Source organism: Thermobia domestica, chromosome 6 (genome assembly GCF_964235325.1).
Source record: "Thermobia domestica chromosome 6, izTheDome1.hap1.1, whole genome shotgun sequence".
NCBI lineage: Eukaryota > Metazoa > Arthropoda > Insecta > Zygentoma > Lepismatidae > Thermobia > Thermobia domestica.
In genome coordinates, this window is record NC_137459.1 from 78751215 (window position 1) to 78766936 (window position 15722).

At 35.4% G+C, this 15722-nt stretch overlaps 2 protein-coding genes across 3 annotated transcripts in view; one reads left to right on the forward strand and one right to left on the reverse strand.

Moving 5' to 3' along the window:
* LOC145687694 (MAM and LDL-receptor class A domain-containing protein 1-like) overlaps window positions 1-6911 on the reverse strand; it is a 120746-nt gene extending 113835 nt beyond the window's left edge. Inside the window, exon 1 of one of the 2 annotated variants that reach the window (XM_081761151.1) lies at window positions 6759-6911. The gene's annotated coding sequence lies outside the window, so the exon portion shown is untranslated. The remainder of the gene's footprint in view (window positions 1-6758) is intronic. The other variant, XM_081761152.1, reaches the window with a different exon arrangement.
* LOC145687213 (uncharacterized) overlaps window positions 1-15722 on the forward strand; it is an 82781-nt gene that overhangs the window by 2254 nt on the left and 64805 nt on the right. The gene's annotated exons all lie outside the window — the stretch shown is intronic.

Sequence of the window (15722 nt, forward strand, 5' to 3'; positions counted from 1 at the left end):
CCATCAATCGCAAAATATAGTTTTTCATTTCTCTTCTTCTTTTATAGTAACCCGTAACTAACCATGTGTATTCTTAGGTTAGATTTTTTTAGTGTATGTTATTGTCTAGTAACATTTCAGCGAATATTTTAACGTTTATGAATCGTAACTATATTGTGCACTTGTATGCTAATGTGCTATAATGTTTAGTTTATACATTAATTCTGAGAAAGTTATATTTTAGTCACAGTATGTCCCAAAACTATTTGGAATTTTTTAGTAAAATTGTTTTTGTTATGGAGGATTTTTTAAATCAACATGGCCAAAGGTTTTGGATAACGAACCTTTAGGTTTCAGCCATAACAAACAGTATGGAGGATTTAAAAAAATCGACATGGCCAAAGGTTTTGGAATACAAATCTTTAGGTTTCAGCCATACTGCCAATGACGGATGATTTTCTTCAAAAATCGACATGGCCCATTATTTATGAGGTTTCAGCCGTCTTAGAGATAGTGATATAGATCCCGAATAATAAACTTATTTTCTTTCCAACAGCGTGAAGCCATAACGATTTTTGAAAATTATTTTGTTAATTATTTCGTATGCTCGATGACTGAATTTTAATATGTTAATAAGACCATTTTGAATATTTGTAGCGAAGATGCCTAAGGAAGCTTGTTACAGCTGTTTTGTAGGGAATTTAATTTGGATGTTTTCAGACCGACCAGAAATTTGTAATGTCGTTGACTATACTCTTGTTTGTATCCCATGTTTTTCTTTTCACCGGTCTCATGTATTTTGTCTTGTAGAGACATATCTTTACGATGCTAGGAGAGCATTTGTATTTCGTGTGTTTACACATCTTTTTCCAGGTGGATGATGTACGTAATGTTCCAGGGAACATACGCGCATTTTACTGAATATTAGTGTTGATATTTCAGTTATGTATAGAAACATTTTGTAAGTGCCTATGGTTGCAGGCCTACGCTCGTTTCTAGTCTTGCCTCGCAGGTGTCAATGGCATATTTCGTGTGTAAGTACGTGTAGTATTACACATTTTTCCCACCTATGCTTTTGGTCAATTCATGGTGTAATGACCATTTATTTTCAGGAATGTTTGGACTAGTGAGTCAACTTCCTTGATTCAGACCTTTGAAAAACTTGGATCAATATTGAATAGTTTTCAACATTTTAATTAATAAATTTTTTGCAGATAATACCCATCTATTTTGGTAACCCTACAATGTTTACGTTTATGGAAGTGAACAACAACCATTATTTTAGGCTTAAGCTAATAATAACTTTGTTTCAGAATAAAATCATTTGTTGTCTTGAGCATTATCGAACTAAAGTCTCGACGAGCAGATGGCATTTGATCTTATGGCGTGGCGAATTTTCTTCGTACATGTCAACGAAATCACGATCTTTTCTTTGATATGCAGAATCATGCTTATTTCTTGGAATTACTATGAACGTCAATTTTGACACTTAAGTTTATTTTTTTATTTTGAAAAACGATTTTTCGTTCTTTTCTGCCAAACAACACGAGGCACAGTAAAAAAAAAAGGACATACAGGTGAAAATCTTATTTTGTTTATATATTGTCAGTTTATCATGTGTTTACATTTCCATTCATTTTACTTTTTCAATGATTTTCATATTTTTCAAATATATTAGAGTGATATCGAAACTTTAACAATAATTTTAATATTTTAGTACCTTTAACATGTTTTGTTATTTGATTATTCATTCACATTTTGATATTTTAAATACAGATATCAGTATATTTACTAATTTTTATTGAGATATTTGATAATTCTTCAAGTCGATGTTTTCATGAATAGTTATCGTGTGTGTATATTTATTTCATATTACACAAAATAAAGTGATCGAAACGGAACACTTAAACATTTTACGAAAAGAATTTATTAATGTTTTTAAAAAAATAAGAATTTTAATAGCTCTATAAACGCTTTCTGCGAACTTAAAAAAAAAAGAGTTATCATACAGGTGTTGTAACCGTACTTCGTTTCTCACACCAGTGTTAAAAAAAAATCTCCCCTTCTCCCCTCATCAACTCATCGTTGGAGAACCATGGAGGAATGGAGGATACTCACACAGGAAGACAGCATGGTTTCAACATGTGAAGAAACGGAAGATAAGGAAACCCAACTGCACCAATTGTTCAAGAGGATCTTATTACTGTATGGAACATTTGGATTGGACATTGTTCATGCAGGAACCTCATCATGTTGTAGTGAGTGAACAAGGTATTTAACTATTTTAATAGCCCTTTTTCAGGTGAAAAACCATTCATCGTTTATACACGTAAGTCTCACACCATATGACAGTGTTGCCAACTAACTTATTTTAAATTTTCAGGTGAAAAACCTAATTTTATTCATATTTCGTCATACGGCCAAGGGTTCTCAACCTGTCTACGTGTGCACTTGACAGGTCGTTCCACGTTTCGGACACCATATATAACCGCTACCAGGTTATAGAAGGATTTTTTGTGGACGCCCTGTATATTTCGTGAAGACAGTGATTATTATTTTCGATTTATGCTTTATTCTGCAACGCATATAAGTTCTTTCTTTGGCGGGAATTGCTTCTTTCCCACACAATTGGACAAAGAAGTATTTCATCGTTTTTCATATATATATTTAAAACATTGCTTTTGCTGAGAACATTTCAGTTAGTGACTAACCATTTCAGTGTTTCTCCCTGACTTATTATATGCACAGTATATATTCTGCAGCTATTTGGAACTGAATTAAGTGCTTTCGTTAATCGCTTATGGAAACATTATAATAGATTAGAGAAATACGGGCTGACCAGATGTCCCAGTAGCCAAAGTGGCACCAGCCTCACAATTTTCGTAGTTCGTTATCTGTACTTTCTCACGCCAGTGTTATCGCCGTGTCTAGTGCATTATAGGCAGTTGACTAAAATTAACATAAATTGTTTTCCGTATTCTGTTTGTATGTGCATACAGGTGAGTTAACCGAGTGATTTTTGAAATGAACTGCCAACACTTTTCCGTTGACCATTGCAACCCGTAGCTTGAGCTTGGATGCTCGAGGAGTTTGACTCCAGGTCTGGAAGATGCAACCACGCATCTCGCGTTGAACTTCAAACATAAGTTGTGTTAAGGGGCACAAGCTATTTAGCCGGTGAAGGAGATTTCTTACGGCTAGCCCCAATCAGTGAAATCCCAGGTCCTCAGACCTTGTGCGTTTAAAATGTTACATACGCGCCCTCCAATATCTGTATTCCATTGTGGAGATCTTCTTTTGTGTGTTTGCTGAAGATTCACCTTTACGCTGCAGGACTGTTCAGCGTAACAACTGGATTCATCGTGGGACGATCCAGACAACTTTTCCCCAGTGCGAATCCCCCAAGTGTGTTAATGGTGTGAGCAAAGTATTTATAGTGATACCTGAATTATAATCATATATATAGAAAGGGCTCTATTTCCCGAAAAGGGCAAAACGTAATTTCAGCGGCAAAATTTATTAGCGTCCAGTGTTGTGTTCATTTCTCTTCGTTATTTTTTTTCAAAATAGTGTTCTAATAAATAAGTATAGTGTCATTTAACCCAGTGTGTTTTCGTTGTATGTATGAATGGTGTTTGTGTGCGTTATGGTCTGGATGACCGTCTGATCGTCCGTGAGGTTTTCGAGACGAGACACCCGAACCTCTCGGCGCCTAATGCTCATCTCATTATTGAGACCGACGAGCTTTTTGGAAACAGTTTGTAACCTTTCTTGGAGAGGTCTTCATCATCCTGTCCAGGTAAGTTAAAGTATCAGGAGTATACTTATTGGTAATACCACGAGCCAAGGACAGCGAACAGAACCCAGCTGGTTACAAATAAATGTTCGCCCAAACAGAACTCCAGGCGGTTACAAATAAATAGCTGCCCGAACATGGACCACGACCTCTAGTTGGTTACAGTTTGGATTCCATTTTAAACTGTAGGCCCACGTCTCACATTGCCTCGCTACTGAAAAAAAGACAATAGAAACAAACAAATATAAATGGGAGGGGATAGAAATTTCATACTAAATTTGAGCTTTATAGCACTGACCCACCATTGGTCCTAGCAGTACCCTTGTCCAAAATAATAATTCTACGTGAATAAAAAGGAATACAAGTTGCATTAATTGTTTCATTATTTCAGTTGCATGTTCCACTGATATAGCCAGGAGATTAAAGGATATATTAGGAAACGAAGCGTTACTAGAATATATGGTCCACTGGTTTTGTTTCAAAATAGGCAATATTCTTTCATAATTTTCTTATTTAATTCTATTTACTCGAACATTCTAATGCTACCATGATTAAGAACTTGAATGCAAAACGTTTAATTAAAACATACAACAGAAAATACATTTAAAGTATAAATAAAACAAAAGTTACTCATAATTTGAAAGCACTGGAACATTAATTTTTTTTATTTTCGCAAATAAATAAATAAATAAATAAATAAATAATAATAATAATAATAATAATAATAATAATAATAATAATAATAATAAATGTTTCAAAACTTTAGCTTAAAATCTGACTGCGATGCAATAAACAATAAAATGGCTATAAATAACCATTTATACTAAGCTATTACAAATTATCAAAATTATGCTGTTGGGCACAGCTTTGTAGCAGAGTACGAAATCATAACAGCCGAAGTGATCGTGTGTGTTTGTATGTGGGGGCGGACAGGAGTAAGAAAGAAAAAGTCATTCGCACTGTAATATTCTGCACATAGAGGGTTCACATATTTGAGCACCCATAAGTACTGAACTATATAAGATTAGATATACTGTTAACCACTAACTCATCTTTAAATTACATATGAAATAATATTAATTATATGTTAATTATTGTAAATAATTTGCAAGCTTCTGACAGTAGTGTCACTTATTACCCCCACTCAGTAAGTTCATCGGGAGGTGATTTTCTTCAAAAAATTGAAGTAAGAGAAGTCCCCTCAGCCCCACCTTATTTTGCAACCTGCTATGTAGACTACTCGATTACACCAGTCAGAAGTTAACATCTATATGGAGGGGGAAAAACCATAATGCATGTGATATTGATAATTCAGAACAGTAACTTTTTAATGAGGTGATTAGTTAGGTCCAAGCGTAACTGCTTATTGTCAAAGAAGCGACAGTATGTTGGAATCGTTTGTCCAATAAATTTAATATAAATAAAATAGAGAGTTTGTTTGTGTGTTTGTCTGTCTGTCTGTCTGTCTGTGTGAGGCCTGGGGACCAGACGAGTGGACCGAAAGTTACCAAATTTTGGTCAGGGGTACCTTGGCCCAGGCCGCAGATCAAGACGAAGCCCTTTTTATAATTTCGAACCAGAGAGGTCTCGAGGGGGGGGGGCGTTTACCGGAACCGGCTTGGGATCCAGATAAATTGACCGAGAGTTACCAATTTTAGTCACAAATACCTTGGTCCAGGCTCCAGACCAGAGTTAAACGTTTTCAAAATTCGAACCAGGGGGTCTCAGGGGGGAGCGTTTACCGAAACATGTAAAAGTAGTAGAAAATGATCGATGTTAGTGTCGAATTCATAGTTTTCGCGGTTGCTGAAATCAATGGTGAAACTCTGATCGCATTAACTTCCAAATTCATGCTATTCGGCTCCGGGCCGGGGGTCACAGAGGGGATACCGAGACATGGAAAAAATAGCCCAAAATGACCAATATTAGTATCAAATCCATAGTTTTCGCGATTGCTGAGACCAATGGTGATACTCCCACAGGCGTTGACTTCCAAATACAGTCCCCGTGCAAGGCATGGGTATATTCAACTAGCATAGAAATATAATAATAAAAAGATATTTTCTTTGATCAGGCATTCACCTGGGTTTTGTAACGATAATTCGGAAACTCTTAACCAGGAATTCCATTTCTACCAGGATTTGAATACGTTAATCTTTATTGTCATACCCAGTGGCGTATTTAAGGGGGCTTTAGGGATTAAACCCCGAAATTTTATTTACTATAATAAAATAACAGAAATATCTTGCAGAATTTCCACATGTCCAGGACTAAAGTTAGCAAAGCCCCCCGAAACAAAATCGTAAATACGCCACTGGTCGTACCTGAAGAAAAACACTAGATGATTTTGTTAAGTGCACTATGAGAATTGGTTGACTGAATTGGAGTTTGGTGTCCCTCTAAGCACCGTGTCAATATGAGACGTGGACCAAGAGTTTGAGGTGAAATCCGAACCACTATGATGCTTTCAAATTTTGAAATATTCCCACCGGGAATCGAGGTCGGTACCACATGAACCAAAGATTTGTGCTAGTCACTAGACCAGCGGAAATGAACCAATTTATTTTTAACTGTATTGTTATTAGAATTATATTTAAGAAAATGTTCTCTAGAGCTCCCTTGCTGCTAGACGGTCAGTGTACGGGCCGTCGGCGCGGTAGACCTAAGCTGGAATCCCAGCGGAACTCATATGTTTCGAATCTCACGTTAAGCTATAGGTAAGGAACTAAAGACCAACCAAAATAATGATATATGACACTTAAGTCTAAAATATTGAAATACTTGTTCGAGAAAAAAAAAATGTTTTTAAAACTCGAAAAGTAATTGTAGGTGCTTGTGGCATCCACATTTACATATTTGAATTCGTTATTATACAAAGCGAATGAACACATTTAGTTACTAAATTCTGTATGAGACAAAAACAATCTCAGTTTATGTCACGCAATGGAAATAAATGGAAACAGAAAACGGATATGATACATACTGTGTACTTACGTGCTGCGGACGGTGAAGAGCACGTGATTGTATATTCAACGTCTGCTGTTCAACACGCTGTCAGATCCCAACTGAAATGGAAAGCCTCGATCATTACAGCACTGGTACAAGCTCACTGTTTGGCCCCTGTTGTCATAGCAACGCGGAAAGAGTAAAGTGGGTCAGCGCCCTCGTGGAAGAGACGCGCGGCGAGAATCAAAACATAGTAATTATGGTTAGGTCATTTTCCTCCTCTCCCTCTTTTTCTGTTATATTTGTTTGGTCAAGATTTCTCGCTCATCTGCATTAGTTGTGAAGGTAAATCTGAATAGAACAGCAATAAACTCTCTTCTTTATGTGAATTTTTCCCTACTCAGTGAATCGATAAATATAAATGACAAGCAGAATAGTGAAGGGTTGGACCACTTCCTCAATTAGAATATAGAGACAGGGCTGGGAAGTTAAAATGAGCAGGAAAATAGTTCTCAATACGATAAACAAACATGCAGAACAAGCGCGTTGGATAGAGAAGACTCGATACTTTTACAACAGAAAAAAATGAATGAAAGAAAGTATGGGAAAATGTGGTACAAACGAGGAGAGGATATAGTTGAAAGAAACTACTTATATGTTGAGTTGTTGACAACCAATAGATGTGGCTTTAATTAAATGACCCTCTTCTGCTCATCAACTCTCAACCTGCTTTTGTACGGTTCGATACAAAGTCCTACTGTTGACTATTCTCATTTCGTATTGATGAAGATGACATCGTTTATGACTTCCTGCACACGAGATTCTTCAAATTTCATGTCACAAATTCTGACAGGAAAAATACACAATCTTGAAATGTCACAAAACAGACAAAACAAACAATTTCCATTTTCACAATTATAGACATTAGTATATAACTAAAGTACCGTATCTGATATTAAAAGCTACAAGTTGACATTTTGTTTTAGATGGACAGTGTTTCGTCAATAAACCATATTCTATCGCAATGATAAAATTTTAGAATGTGGTTAATTATTCCGTAATTCTAATAGTTTCCAGCTTCACAACTTCTTTTAGGAAGAGAGGCCGCGGTGGCTCAGTGGTACATGGTTCAATTCTGGTGCATGGGGTACCTGGTTCGATCCCAGATCGCACTAAATGAACTTTGTGGTGGACAAACACCGTACGCGTGGATTTTTTGGTGTTCTCCCGTTTCCTTCCACTTCATTCATTTCTCATCATCACTGTCTCCCTTAGCTTGCCCGGCTTAACCTTGGGACGTAAAATTCAAAGATTTCATTTCTTTTTTCTTTTAGGAAGAAAATTATCTAATTAAGCTAAGCTAAGTAAAGTACGATGTTAAATTGGTAAGCTTTTAATTGGGTTCGAAAGGCTTCGTTTTTCCAAATATCAGACAAATACTTATGTTGTGGTTTTTGATTTGATTTGATTTCAGTTTAGTGTCCCTTTTAGCAGCGAAGCCATATGAGACGTGGGACTACAGCTTAACGTGGGATCCGAACCACACAAGCTCACCTGGAACCGAACTCCGGTCTTCCACGCCATAGGCGTGTACGCTAAGCGCTTACACACGATAGTGCACGATATTTCGATATTCAATATTCTTCAATATTTCGATGCTTTTCGATAATTTGGTATTCAAATATTTTTGATATTTGATCTATTTCAATATTCGATATTTACGATATTTTGACATTATATATTTTATGATATTTGAATATTCGATGTTATAATATTTTTCTATATTATTCGATTTTTGAAATATCGATGAAGTTTCGATATTTTGTCATGTAGATTTTTATATTTAATTATGAACATTGGATAGTATCCGGATGTCCTAATATTTTCATAAGCAAATTGTGGATTTGATTACAGTAACAAATTATTTTTCCTAAAACCGATAACACTGAAATGTTTTCATAATCATGCAAAAGTACGCCAAGACTACCATAAAATGTTTTAAAATGAAAAAAAAAAAAAAACATATTGTTGGACTTTTTCGACTCAGTGTCATTTGGATCGCAGAAACACATATTTGGTAGATTTTTGCATCGACTTATTTCACTTAAATATATGCTCTCTCTTATTTCTTACTAGGGAAGGTCGCGGGGTGTTACTTTGACTTCATATCGATACTATACTCAATCGACTCTATTTTATATATAAGCCAATTATGCAAACGGGCACATCCTCGATCGTAAGCTTTTTTGAATTGCAAGCGTTAAAAGTTAAAAATAATGAATATATTTTGCTAAAAGTTTGAAGTAACTATTTTTTTAGATGCACTGTTCAATTAGAAGGTGGTCACAAAAGAAAGTGAAATTTGAATGACAATACAGCTGAATAGAGGTGTGAAATATATTTTATTAGCCTATCGACCAAGTGTGCCAAACAGGAGGCAATTTGCTAGATGTAAGATGCCATTCCTTTGAATAAGTGCCCTTATCTTGCAAACTGTGTATGATTTGACTTCATCGCTGTGCTGGGCTCCCAAGAAAACCCAACATTATCAAAAATGAAGCGTCCATCTCAAGAAATAGTTACTTCAAACTTTCTGCAAAATTTGTTCAATTGTGAACTTCTAACACTCGTAATTCAAACACGTTTGCGATCGAGGATTTTTACGTTTGCATAATTATTTTGTACCTACAAATGAGACGATTGAGCATAATATATATATGAAGTCAGAGTAACACCCGGCGTCCTTCCCTAGTTAGATCTACTCAGCTGAATCCTATAATGGAAAACAAATAAGTCTGCCCTGTAGAGCAAAATAATATTGATAGAGCATATGTGGCAAATCTCCATATGATAATTTGCTGTTCCATGTCTATATAAGAGAATTGTAAACAAATACTACTTTAAAAAAAATTGAAATAAAAGCAGGGCTCTATTGTTTTTTTTTTTAATTTAGCTCTTCACCCTTTTCTTTATGATTGTAACTTCGAATTTAACATTTCCTTCCATTTTTCTTTTGCGTAGAAATTTTGTTTAGCAACAAAACACAATTCTCCGGGTGTAGATGAAATTCCGGCTGAGTTAATTTTAGCTGGAGGCGAAAAATTGTGGAACAAGATACACAAACTCATTCTCCTTATCTGGAACAAGGAAGAATTGCCACAAGAGTGGAAAGAGTCAATCATTGTTCCAATTCACAAGAAAGGCGACAAAACTGACTGTAATAATTATCGAGGCATTTCTCTTCTGTCAACATCCTATAAAATCCTTTCAAATATTTTGTTAGCAAGATTGACCCCATACGCAGATGAAATTATTGGAGATTATCAATGCGGATTTAGACGAAATCGATCAACTATCGACCAAATATTTACCATTCGCCAAATACTCGAAAAGAAGTGGGAATACAATGCCCCGGTACATCAACTATTTATTGATTTTAGAAAGGCTTACGACTCGGTTAGGAGAGAAACATTATACAACGTTCTTACAGAACTTGGAATACCGAGAAAGCTAATTATATTAATTAAGATATGTTTAAGTGAATCCCAAAGTAAAGTCCGGGTAGGAAAATTTTTGTCCCCGAGCTTCCACGTCGAAAATGGCCTGAAACAAGAAGATGCGTTGTCGCCATTATTATTTAACTTTGTGCTGGAATACGCCATAAGGAAAATCAAAGATAGCAACCAGGGCCTAGAGTTGAACGGCATTCACCAGGTTATGGCATATGCTGATGATGTAAATTTAATAGGGGATGATAGGAGAACAGTAGAAATAAATGCAGAGTTCTTATTAAACGCTTGCAGGGACATGGGTTTAGAAGTAAATGCAGAGAAGACTAAATACATGGAAGTGCGTCGGGACCGTAATACGGCAAATTGTGGAGGCGTTAAAATATTAAATAATGCTTTTGATAAAGTGGATACTTTCAAATATTTAGGATCAATATTAACAGACGAAAATCATATTCACGAAGAAATTAAATGTCGACTAAAAGCAGGGAATTCGTGTTACTACTCGGTTCAAAATCTCTTGTCGTCGCGAATTCTGTCGAGGAATTTGAAGCTTAAAATATATAAAACGATAATCATGCCTGTTGTTCTGTATGGTTGCGAAACATGGTCGCTTACTCTGAGGGAAGAACATAGACTGAAAGTATTTGAGAACAGGATCCTGAGAAGAATATTCGGACCCAAGAGGAACGAGAATGGGGAATGGCGGAAGCTTCATAACGAGGAACTACGTAGTTTATACGGTTTACCCAACATTGTTAGGGTCGTCAAGTCTAGGAGGCTTAGGTGGGCAGGTCATGTAGCTAGAATGGAAGAAAGTAGAAACGCTTTCAAAGTCTTGACTGGTAGACCGATAGGAAAACGACCATTAGGAAGACCTAGGCGCAGATGGGAGGATAATATTAAGATGGATCTCGCAGAGATAGGAATACAAAGTAGAAACTGGATGCAATTAGCTAAGGATAGAAGTCAGTGGAGAGCTTTTGTGAACGCGGCACTGAACCTCCGGGTTCCATAGGCCATAGAGTTAGTTAGTTAGTTAGAAGTTTTGTTTAGTAAAAGCAAAGTACTGGTAAATGTTACAAAAAACATTTGTAGGCTCCGCACTAAATGTTTTATCCTCTGGGTTACCGAGTCTCAGTCAAATTACCGGGTCCAAGATTAAGGGCACTACGAGTTTGAATCCTCGACCAAGTGGTGGTCTATAACCTAACCAACATCATTCGACTGACACGATGATCTGTTTGAGCTCTAGCGTGTTCATTCTATCTGTACAAATTACGTTATATCCGCAAGAGAGGAAATCGATGCTGGAAACACGTTCTGATGACAAAGACGACTGATTAATTAGTAGTTCCACAACTTATATATTATTCAGAAATGTTTACCAGCTAAGTTTTCTTCCAATAAAGGATATTTATGAATTTCATTGTCGTTTTCTTTAATCAATTCAATCCACAATTTGTCACAACAATGCATTTATTGTAGAAACAAAACATGTCCAAAACACAAAACAGTGCCCACTCTGTCCCCTTACGTCATACACAAATTTTGCATGTGTATTTCAATCGCGCATACTTTTATCATTAAAAATGCATGTTATGGTGGAAATATTGTAAAGATAGTTTTCTTCAGTTTTTTTGCCTTTCGAATATTACGAAATGTGGACATGTTTGCTTTTTGCAGTATGCGGTTCATATAGAGAAGTGGAAATTGGGGACCTGAACTGAGGGATTATATTGAAAATTAAGATTAGGAATTGCAAATGTGTAAGAAGTAAGGAATTACGGTTTTATTTAACATGTATTCACTCTGCACACGTCAATTAACGTTTCTGCTATAATAATAATAAAAAACAAAATAAGAATGCAGTGGTGTAGTTAGTAAAGCAACTACCTACCAACCGGAAAGCCGTGTTCGAATCCTGGTGAGGCTGGATTTCTTTTCGCATTTTACTTCGTTTCAAAACGGCTATTCGATTCATCCAGTCTGTGTAAATTGTTCTCATGGAGAAACCTGTGATGGCTGAAACGTTGTGCTGATTATTTGTTTCAACAGTAAGAAGCTATATCATCAACAGTGGTCTTGTATATTGCATTTCTTTTGTTATAGGGATCTAGGTACTGAACTAAGATAGTTAATATTTGATTTTGGTTAGTGTTGGACATCCAGGTCAGCAACGTGTAGAATAACACTGATAGTTCCTGTAAATGATAAAGTTTAGATTGTGACAAAAAACGAAATTTTCTGAGAAATAACGATATATTTTCACACTCAACATTTAAATGGTTATAAAAGAACATGAATAATATAAAAAAGTTTGTGATCTATGAAAGATTAGTAGAAACCTTGTGTCACAATAGCATCTTTATTATCGTAATACAAAACTATGGAAGGAAGTCAAATATGACATCATTGATTGTACGATATTTGCGGACTTGTGTTCATTGCTATAGAGATCATAACGGAACTCTTCTTGCAACAGGTTCATGTCATGTTATATTCCCTTATGAACATATCCTTTGTTAACTGTCAAACCTGACAGGAAAAAATCAGTATAAAGAGGAAAAATGATTATTTCTGTGACACAGAAAAATCCATCAGTATTTACTTATTTCCGAGCTTGCTGTGGTTCAGCGAACTACAGGCCTATTTATATATAGAAAGTTAATTTGTTTCATTTTCAATCCCATTTGACCATAGAGCATTTTGAACAACTATTACATAAAACCGTAACATGATAGTGTATGACCGGATGTTTGCGTTTTGAACCTAAATATATAATCAATTCAACGAGACATTTCTTCTTTCATGTAGGTTTGATTGGATTTATGGAGCAGCAACTGTTTACCTGTCGTTATTTGTAAACTTTTTGGAATTGACCTACAGTGACTTGAAAAACTATTCGTACAGTCCGAGGTTCCGTATAATTTCAATGGTACTATTCATATCAAGGATATAAAGTGGGTGATAAAATTACCAGTATTAGCGTATATATATCTAGGATAATATTAACGAAATGACTTTCTTTAAAGAAAGCTATCTTCTCTCTGTAACAAAAAAAAAAAGTTCTAAAATTGTACGTGGAAAAAGTATTCGTACAGCTGTCATACTTAAGAAAATAATAGTAATAATAACATCACTTTTCAATTGATTAATTCTTTGTAGGGTTCCTTTTAGGAGCTACGATTGAATACAGCCTTCTGTAAATGGGAACGACTAAGTTCGCTGCATTTTTAGGTGAAATATTGTCACATTGTTCTAATAAAACATTTTAGATAATTGATTTGTTAGAAATAATCCCGTTTCTTATTTTTAAAATCAAGAACTTCCCATAAATGCTCTATGCGATTGATGTCTGGTCACTAAGTGTGTGCGTGAACTCGTTTACGTAGGTACTTTAGTAATACCCACATCCTAGTGTTATGCGTGGTATGTTCTTCATCCTTATCGTGCAAAAATAAGAAGTTATTATTGGGACCCATTTTTGTAGTTCTTTGCCGAAGATTGCTATTTAAAATATTAATATAGTTTCTTTGGTTCATCATTCCTGCTACAAAATACACATTCCCAACACTAACAGCACTCATTGACCGCCAAACAAGCATAGGCCAAACTAGCATGTTTCACTATGTTAGTATGATTTTGGGGATTGATCTATGTTCTCTACGTTCTTCTCATAGATTTTCTCCCATTTGACCCATACAAGTTGTACCTAACTCTCGTCGATAAAAAAAAAATAAATAAATAAATAAACTTTGTTTCAAACATCAAAAGGCTTATTTATGCCCTTCAGAGCGAATTCTAGGCGCTTCTTGCGATTACTGTTGATACTTCAGTTTAGTTTCTTGAGATATGGCAATTATAGCATGCTATTTTTAACGCATTTCTCACTGTAGTCAATGATACCTTTACTCGTCGTCTCTGCAGCTCATTTGCAATCTTAGGGACACTTATCTTTGAACTAATTTTGATCGTATGTACTATTATGTTCTTGTATCTATTTGATAATTCTTCTGGGCGACCACTCTACAGTCGTTTTTAATTGACTTCCTAACGCTGAATCTATCTAATATCAACTGCACCATTGAGGGAAATCATGACATGATTTTAGGTATATAAGAAACCGATTTAGTCCAATTGTGAACCCTGATAATAATTTTTCTTTCATCCTCCGTTGTTGCTTTTCCATTGTGCTCCATCTTACCTTTATCTAAATGTTTGTGGTGAATAGAGACCGAGTATTAGTTGATAACCTCTGCAACAACCGTCTCAAGCACCAATGCAAGAGTAATCACACTAACAGTGCTCGGCAAGTATCTTTACTTTGAGAAAAAAAAACTACGTTGTACGAACACTTTTTCGACGAGAGTAAGACATGAAACCAGCAAACTACACTGAATAGGTGGCACAACTAGTGAACTAATGGTGCAAGATAGTGTGGACGCAACTACATAGGGTTCATATATATGATTCAATGTATATATCATCTCAACGTAATTTACTCGGTAAACAATCGTAAACAGGCATTCATTCTTTAAAAATAGTAACTGTACGAATACTTTTTCGAGTCACTGTATACCCTAACAGATAGATAATGATACCTGAGTAATTAGATAAGTGTATTTTTTTGTGTCTTTTGATTGCGTAACACTTTCTATAAGATGAAATGAATCTATTGCTTTGGGGTGAGAGCAAGCGATTTAATTTAATCTTGACTTTGAGAAAAGTCACTTAGAGTCGAATGTAGGAGTATTATTTTGAGGGAGGCGGGATCACTGTTTGTTTAATGATTCTCAAGAGTATGAATCTACCGTTCTTGAGTGCAGAAAAGTGATTTAGCTTGATTTTGACTTTACAGAAAGTCATTTAAGGACCACGAGTATGAATTGAAGTATTTTAACCTGCAGAGACAAGTTTAGTAAGCCTATGTTACTGCTATCTATACTATACACATATATATCTAGTAAACCTACACTAATTTACTAAATCTCAATCATAAAGTGTGCGTGAATGTGGTATTGAAGAATTACAATTTATTTTCACCTTTGTTCGAAATTTATTAGTTTTTCTTTTTAGTACACACAATCCAAAAAATCTTTTCCGTTGCAAGGATTAAGAAAAATACCCACTACTGAAGGATGGGAGGTAAATTTAATATGGCAGATCCAAGTGGGTGTGGATTATTCAGTAAACATAGTAATTTATCAAATAAATAAACGTGTTTAGTACATGGAATGTCAAAAAGATGGAAAAAGTGGATAATTTAACTATTATTACGTCAACTACTTCTGTCTTAAGCATGAAAGCTATGTGAAAGGAGAGCTACTGCTTAAAGAGTTGTATTGTGATTGAGGAAAATGTGTATTGTTATACAAGCTTTTCCCTCATATCTCTTCCGTCTATCAATACAAAACTTAGTACCGTCATTTCCTAATCCCCATAGTATTTTTAGAGACACACTTCGATTGAGTTCTTTTACCCGGGGCCAC